General features: G+C 42.1%; 1 pseudogene; it reads left to right on the top strand.

Moving 5' to 3' along the window:
• The first annotated feature begins 1,049 nt into the window (after positions 1–1,049).
• Positions 1,050–1,172, top strand: LOC129516696 (U4 spliceosomal RNA; annotated as a pseudogene).
• The last annotated feature ends 6,392 nt before the right edge of the window (positions 1,173–7,564 follow it).

The raw sequence follows: 7,564 nt of genomic DNA on the forward strand, positions 1-7,564 counted from the left end.
CCCCTGCTTTTCACGGACTGCCACCAACAAAGAGGGTAAGAAGGGCCTCTGAGCAGACTGATAAAGAGTGGTCCCATTCACAAAAGAAACGTCATTCCTTCACCTTGAGCAGCTTGAGACTGACCTGGGAAAGTACGATGTCACCACCGCAAGTGGACACTACGAGAGAGGACACTTACTGGCAGGGCCACTTGTCATTGAGGAGTGGTAACATTGAAAGCCCTTTAGGATAAAGGCACCAGTGCTTGCTGGGCTCTAAAAGTGGTAGTGGGGGATCCCTGGGTGGCGCAGCGGTTTGGCGCCTGCCTTTGGCCCAGGGCGCGATCCTGGAGACCCGGGATCGAATCCCACGTCGGGCTCCCGGTGCATGGAGCCTGCTTCTCCCTCTGCCTGTGTCTCTGCCTCTCTCTCTCTCTCTGTGACTATCATAAATAAAATCAAAGAAAAAAAACCTGAAACTTTAAAAAATAAATAAATAAATAAAAATAAAAATAAAAGTGGTAGTGGTTTGGGGGCAAGGATGGCCCCCTCTGCTCTCCACAAAGAAGGGATTTGCACACATCCACCTCTCTAGATTTAACAGCTTTCTTTCTCTTTAACTTGTGAGTTTGCCAAACAAGACCAAGTCATGAGTCTTTAGAAATACAATCTTGGGGCTCAACCAGATTTGAGTTTCGATTTTCAAATGAATACAAATCACTGCGAATAACAAAGTAGATACCTCCAAAATGCAAGATCTTGACGGCTAAAGATCCGTCTCCCCTTCATCAATATAACATTCACATTTGCCTATTATCTTTCAAACTTAACAAGAAGCAATAATCTTCTGGACATCACAGTGGGATGAGTCCTAAAGGCAAAATGAACTTTAAAACATTCTAAAACTACTTGTCGCTATCATGTTGTTAGTAGTAGAGTTGATACTATAATTAATTAATATCATAATTAATGATTATAATTACTATAATTAAGAAACTGGTGTATGCAAATGAATAATTTGAAATATAGCCTAAGAAAAAAAATGGGTTGGATATTGAAAATGTGTTTAAAGCTTTGCGCAGTGGCAGTATCGTAGCCAGTGAGGTTTATCTGAGGCGTGACTGTTGCTAATCGAAAATGTGTTTAAATGGTTAAATGTCTAGAATCATCAAATTTCTGAGAAATATTTAAATTGCCTACGTAGTATAAAGCTGTTCTATTTGAGACATACTAGTGCAGACTATAAAAGGCAAATATAAATAAGCTGCATGTATTTTTGTGCCCAAATATTTTTCCTTCTTTGTATTTTTTTTGTCAGTGTAAAGTAAGAGTGAGAACAGAGTGGGAGAGAGTGTGAAAGGCCCTGACGACACGGGAAAATCACCAGGCCTCGGTGCAGGTGACCTCATATCCTCACCACATTAAGCAGGGACTTAATCATCCACCTTCCAGACTGTCACGGACTCACACAACACAAGGCTTCTAAAGATCAGACGAGGGGATCTATTCATCTCACTCCTTTTCCCAGGTAAGCAAACTACGGCTTAACTAGATTATACACAAACTTATAGAACAAGGGAGCTGAGATGAAGTAGTAGCACAACCCAGACCAGGACGTGGGCCTAGTCCCTGTGCCGGTCTACTGTACCAGGCCTCGCTCCATTACACCGGCCACGAGGCGTTTCATTGCTATGAGGAAGGGACCTGAACACAACCACCACCATTGAGTGAAAGAACAACTTTCTGTCTGGAAAACTGCCATTTCGAAGTCAACCAGAGAGAAGTGAAAAATATCGACTTGTTTTCACAGTAACATTCTGCTGTCCTCTCTGGTGTGGAAAAACACTTCCCTGGAGGCTACATGGAATGAGCATCGCCGCGCAGTGTGAGGTGACACAAGGCAACTGCCTCCGAAGGGCCTCCTGATGCAGTCCTAAGCATTTTCCTCTTGCCTACTTCTGTGGAGTTAGAAATGCTTTTGAGAAAACACAGAGCTAGACTGAGACCAGATATGAAAGGTCTGAGTTTGCACCCTTACCCGATTTTGACGACTTGCCTTCAAAACCTGTGTTTAATGTACTGAAGGAAAGCAGGGAGGGAAATCACATTTTTCTCCTCTTTATCAATTTTATGATTTTTTTTCTTTGTTGACTTATGGCTCTTTGACATTTATTCTGGAAATTTCCCTCAAATCAGCAGGAAAAAAAAAAAAAGTCTGAGAGATTCCAAGGAAACTTTCCACTTGTATAGATCTGGTGCCCACATTAAGAACCAATATCCTTGGGATCCCTGGGTGGCGCAGCGGTTTGGCGCCTGCCTTTGGCCCAGGGCGCGATCCTGGAGACCCGGGATCGAATCCCACGTCGGGCTCCCGGTGCATGGAGCCTGCTTCTCCCTCTGCCTGTGTCTCTGCCTCTTTTTCTCTCTCTCTCTCTCTCTCTCTCTCTCTCTCTGTGTGTGTGACTATCGTAAAATAAATAAAAATTAAAAAAAAATTTTAAAGAACCAATATCCTTGCTTACAAGAAGCCAGAGCCATGGAAATGGCCTAACCCTTGAACTGCAGCAAAGACTTTTTAGTCGTGGCCCATAAGAGAGGCTCAATGACCATCATTCTTTGGTGTCCTTGACTCTGATAACCCTCCCCAATAGTTTTTCATAAATCTTGATTATGAGAAAATGCTGAGGCCTGTTGGCAAGTGAGAGAAAAGCAATCTAATTTTGATACGGTAATTCCCCTCCAAATATATAAACCCAGGAAAACTGAGTTGTTCTGTGCTGTCAAACAGCTGTAAATAGGCACTATCCTCTGGAAACTGAGAACCCATTTCAGCAAATTATATCCTTAGTTTGTTTCAGCAGCTCATCTAGAGAAATTTCTAGTCTTCCAACAATACTGAATCGATCAGGCCGGTATCTCTGAACGCCTCCAACAACCTTAGCACGTACAGAATGAGGTTCTAATTCCTTCAGGGTGATGCCAGGTTCCATTCAAAATTTATCTGCAACCTGCTTGGGCACAGAAGCCATTGTCTCCACAGACCTTGGTGTGGTTGAACTGACAGTTAATGTGTTGTGACCTGGAGTTCACCGTTAAAAGGGTCACCCAAGCAAAGTCCTGGAGTTTATTTGGTTATTATGATTGTTGGCACATCCTATGCAATATATCTAAATTGAATTATGGTATCAGATAAAATTATAGATGGGATTAAAGCTTGTGTATCGTCCCTTGTCATGTGTAATCAATAGACGATTTAATATTCTCTTGAAAAAAAAAAGAATGAGGTTCTAACAACTAATTTAGTAGCAGTTGTGAAGGAGCTCTTCATCCATTCACCCATTCTACATATATTATTAAATTCCTATTATGCGCCCAATAGAAACTGCTAATATGTAGGTAAAGACAATGTGCACCATCCCTGCCTTCATGGCCTCGAGAGAGAGATTAAAAAAATACACGGCTGAGTATAGAATTACAATTGTGATTAATATTGCAAAGAAAAATCCAGGAAGCTACGGAATTTAATAAGAGCAGGGACTAACATCTTAGTCAAGTCAAGGAAGACCTCCTGGCAAAGAAAGTTGTTATTTGTAGTTATTTAAACTGAACCCTTGTAAGATGACAGGGAGGTAGCTGCTTTCCCCTTAAATATCTGGTTTTTATTTTCCTAAAAGTCTTTAGCATTTATTTTGATGCTATTTTTCCTTATCCCCATCAAATAGTCACTCAATAATGATTTTAAAAAAAGACTTCAGTTGGCACATATATGAAAAAGGGAACACAGCTCTTATTTAGGGCTACATTATCATCACTCTAAATTACCCAGATCCTAATTTAACTTCCTAAATCTAAGCTGGTCTCCATTCCTTGCCCATTAACATTAAGGAAGAGGAGTTGAACTCAGAGCTCCCGCCCCTACGGTTGACTCTCAAGTGCTCATTAATCTCATGAAGTCACTGAACTGTTTAGACACCTTTCCAGGCAACTTAGAGCGACACGTCCCCTATGTCTGTCAGTAATTTTTTAGCTCCACAGTAATTGCAGTGTTCTCCATGAGACACAGTGTGAGAAATAATTTACTTGAGTGTGATTATTTTATTTGGATAGAGATCAACAGGGAATAGAAAAGGAAACTATTTTAAAAATCAACCGTGCAGGTCTCAAGCTCCCGAGATGGCTCTCCTTTGGGATTCTTTTAGCAGAAATGGATTCCCATAGATGGTCTTATCTTGTCTCTTGCTCTTCTTTCATCTCCTTTGAAGATGCAATGGCACTTCATTATCCCACCAACCACCTTGAATCTCCAGTGCCTCATTCAAACAAAGGAAAACTGATTTTATACACTCAGGAATACTCACTATATTGAAGACATTTTTCTAGGTCAGTTTTGGGATCTTCTGCAAGTTTTCATATGTGCACAGATTAGATCTGTATACGGACTAATGAAAAAATACTATGAAATAGCCCCCAATGTTCACACTCCAGTTTTTTTTGTTTTTTTTGTTTTTTTTTTACTCCAGTTTTAAAGTAAGTAACTCACAGCAGAGCCTCCCCAACTCTTTCCATAGAACGGGCTGTCTCGGCCCATTGGGAACACTCTCTCTGTCCACGTGTCTCCAGCATCGGTGCAGCAGCAGCATCCACAGTCACATGTCAGCTCCCACTATTGTGCACTTATCCCGGGCTCATGGTCATGGCAATTAAGTCTTTCTGAGACCCGAGTCAGAGCCAGGGATTGGGCCCAGAGTACAAGCTCCCAAAGCTTTGTCCCAGTCTTTGAGGTGATAAAAGGAAACAACCCTGTTAATGGGCCAGTTCCAGGAACCTCCGAGAATAGAAAAGAAAAGGAATTTCCTTCGTCTGTGCCCGGGGTTGTGCATCCCTATCATTCTCCCAGGTATGAGGTTGTGAAGCAGCCTCTTCCATTTTGGCTGCATTTAGTTTATTTTGTCCAGCATTTCAGAGGCGTCTCCTGCCTCTGTCCTCAGCCTGGAGAAGAGAAATTCAGCAGAAATAACAGGATTTGTTTGTCCTTGGTTGACCTCCAAGGAAACTAGGACAGTGAGAGGCTAAGAAGGCAAGGTCTCTCAATAGCGCACCAGTGGTCGAAGCTGGCTTTCAGTGGCGCCTCTCCAAACAGCCAAAATCAGTGTCAAACCACCAGCCCATGCAGCCTTTCCAAGATGCTCTGAGTGTTTATTCAGCCACTAAGTGTTCTGCCCAAAGTGGACTCCACCCAATGGTGAGCTAAGGCAAATCAAACATTCATTCACACAGTTGGGAGTGACATGCCCACCCAGCCCAGCCCCTGATGGCTGCAAAATCTAGCTACAGCTGGCTCCAAGCTCACAGGTGCCAGGAACGTGGCCAAGCATGGTGGTGATCTCTGGAGCTGGGCAGGAGGAGATGTTTGCACAGGGCACCATTCCCCCTCCCCACCAGAAGCAACAGTGAAGGACACTGTGTCGTAGAGAGAAGATATGTTCAAGCCCCACTGACCAATTTTTGATGCCAGCTCAGTCTCTTTCTACCTGTACATACTTGAATACGTTCCTTAATGGAGCTGGCACTCAATTTGCCCATCTGCAAAGTGAACACAACAATAATATACTACCTCATATGCTTGTTGTGAGGGTCACCGAAGAACCCGGAACAGAGTCTGGTCATAGTTGGGGGTCAAATAAGTGATAGCTATTAGCAAAAGGGCTTACCCAAAGGAGTGACCGGATGCTGTTCATACTATTTCTGATTGGTAGGGTATCCCCTTTGTCCCAAGTCTGATGCTGAGACCCTAGTGAGCTGTGCATACAGCCAGACCTGTGGCGTGGTGGTGGAAAAACTCTCCTAGGGGACAGAGGCCTGGCCTATCCCTGCTTTTAATCTGTTCTGTGGCCTTGAATGGTTTACCTCACTTCTCTGAGTCTCATTTTATTCATTTACAAGATGGAATTGTTTTAAGTTGTTAATCTGTATGGCTTTGGATTTTAATCATTCTTTTGTCACTAATTATGCGGATTTTGCAAATAACTTCTCTGAGAGTCTCTTTCTTCTTGAAATGTTGAGAGTCTGCAGCACAGGCATATATAGCTACCCAGGATCTTAAGTATTAGCTCTCAAAAAGGCAGCATACAAGCTTTTGTAAGGGATTTAGTCGAAAATTCAACATTTATGGATTATCCTGTGCTATGTATTTAGACCACAGTTCTAGTCTCCACCATAAAAATGCAGGGAATTTACAACGTCCAGTGGTGCAAGATTTTCAAACTTGAGCAAAGATTCTATTAGTTTCTGGTTGGTATTTACTAAGAAAAATAAGCAGACTTTTCAGAAATATTTTCAACTACAAGCATGAGAACAGCTAAGAGCTTCTTCCTAGCAGAGTTAATCAGAAAATTGAACGTCAGAATTTCCCTTTCCCCAGCCATCCCAGTTGTCCAGGGCCTCAGTTGTGCAGGCAGAAAGGGCTACCTAACCCCCTGCTCCCAGGAACTTTTCCCACAGCCCAAAAGGGTAGCACAGTGCATTTTATAACTCCACAGTCACAACGCTCATGAAATACACCGACAGGGTCCACTTACGGAGCCCATGGGGAGGCCGAGAAATGTCTTCCAAAAAACAAGTACTCCTGCTTCTGGAACTGCTGCTCCCACCTTGGTTTCAAAGATTATGGGAAATACTGAATGACGTTAACTTTCCGACAGACTACGGCTTCTTCCTATTCATTTTCTGCCCCAGAATTCAGCTAACAACAATACATGATGTCATCTCAATAATTTGCTGATTAAAATGTCCCTCAAAAAAAGATGCCCTTCATACCCAAGGGGCCATCTACTCAGCTGGTTTCCCAAACAGTGTTTATATTTCTATCTTTAGGCAAGAAAAGAGGCTGAGAATTTTCTATACGATGTTGGCATAACCTTTCCTGTATCTCTGGGTTAGGCGTCTCAGCCTGAAGAAGAAAGGCTAATAAAATACATAAGCATGTTCCTGTGCGCTGTTTATGCATATGTCACGAAACATCTGCTCTTGGCTTCCTCTGAGACATTCTTCTCGGGTGTTACAATTTATAGTTATTTTGATAGAGAACCATTGGCATACATACCTCCCTACACATCTTACAGTAAAGTTTTCCAAAGAACACCAGGATTAAGCGTCTATCTTTTGCAGGAGAAAGGAACATCATTTGTTTACTTTTTTCTCGGCATATTTCTTTGATGGATTTTTCAACCAGTATCTCTAAAAACTCTCTGAAAGCTTACTCAGATCATAGAAAGCTTTATCTGTTGTTCCACTAGTGCTTAGGAGGAGTAGGCACCCAATAAACATTTTCTGGATAAATTAGAATGCCTTACAATTATTTATTATAGAGAAAACACAGAGAAAAACAGAGAAAAAAAAGCACAGCTGGGGAGCCATGAAGTCATGGATGGGGAAGAAATCACGAAATTTGCTTTTTCTTTGAGTTGTAAGAAAAGAAAGAAGAGTAAGTGGTAATAAATAGGAATGAGGCAGATCTGCCAAGGAACAAAATTAAATATCTCTTAATTGTTCCTGGAATACACTTGTGTGTGTGCACACACACGCG

The sequence above is a fragment of the Nyctereutes procyonoides genome, unplaced genomic scaffold, assembly GCF_905146905.1.
Source record: "Nyctereutes procyonoides isolate TBG_1078 unplaced genomic scaffold, NYPRO_anot_genome, whole genome shotgun sequence".
Classification (NCBI taxonomy): domain Eukaryota; kingdom Metazoa; phylum Chordata; class Mammalia; order Carnivora; family Canidae; genus Nyctereutes; species Nyctereutes procyonoides.